Below are 1127 nucleotides of genomic sequence, written 5' to 3' on the forward strand. Positions count from 1 at the left end.
AGAGCTTCCCGTTAACGCAGGGGAGCGAAGGCTCGGGTGGAAGAACAGGTCACGTTTGAAAAGCCGTGATACCTCGGTTGTGTGGCTAGGTTAATATAGATCCTCGTGGGATCTGTGCGCTGTGGTAAATATAAATCCTTCCTTGCCAAGAGAAACCGTCCATGGACAGTCTGGGGTATGCCTTTGAGGAGAGGTCCGGGCCAGCCGCCTGTATCCCGTGTTTCGCTGAGGCTGGAAGCAAATTCACCTTGCAAGTGAGAGCGCTGCGTGCCGCTACATGAGAAATTGGGTGATTTACACGGTGACTTTAGCAAGTTAAGGAGACATTCTCATCTTTCTGTGGAATTTTGCTTTTTTGTTTCCAGTTTTGAAAGCTATATATTAAGAAATTAAGATTTCCAGACCTGATCGAGTACTTTTTTTTGTTAAATACTAACCTGTACTCCCACAGTATGTATCCTGGGCTGGAATATCATATAAGATAATTCTCTTCAAAATCCTTCCCCACGACTCCGTCTGTTCAGTTTGCATTGCTATGTTGTGCATGCTTTTATGTGTTTATATTTCCAATTTCATAAAAATACAGGCTCTTTTACCTTTAAATTATAATACAACGGCGCATTCTTAGTACACTAGCACAACCTTACTCTCAAGAGTGTCTGAAAGAGAAGAAGACAAAAGGAATGTGTAAAACACATCTACTGTGATGTGTCTGTTATAATCTTAATCTCCTCCATGTTTTATCATGCATTCACCGTGCTGTATCCAGTAAGGTTTCAGTAGGTAGTGTTAGTTTGCTGTATGAAGCAGTTATGTTTGCTTGTGGTGCTGATGGCTGTTGAAATGCGAGCGTGCCTCAAATAGTACGCATCTTTACAGGAGAAAGTAGCATATGACCATGTAAATAGATCATTGTAGTGCAGCCCACGTGGAGTTGTGCTGCTTTTGTAAGTAGAGGAGCAGAAGCTGAGGTGGGATGTGCTGAGGAGCAAGGACGGGTAGACAGAGGCTAGCTGAGACTCTCAAGGGAGCTGGAGCTTCAGGTGGACACTGACTTAATTTAAACTTCAGTGGTTGTGATGATCCTTTGGTAACAACTCAGGCTTTTATAAATTTTGGGGGAAAGA

Source organism: Cariama cristata, unplaced genomic scaffold (genome assembly GCF_000690535.1).
Source record: "Cariama cristata isolate BGI_N322 unplaced genomic scaffold, ASM69053v1 scaffold43523, whole genome shotgun sequence".
Classification (NCBI taxonomy): Eukaryota; Metazoa; Chordata; class Aves; order Cariamiformes; family Cariamidae; genus Cariama; species Cariama cristata.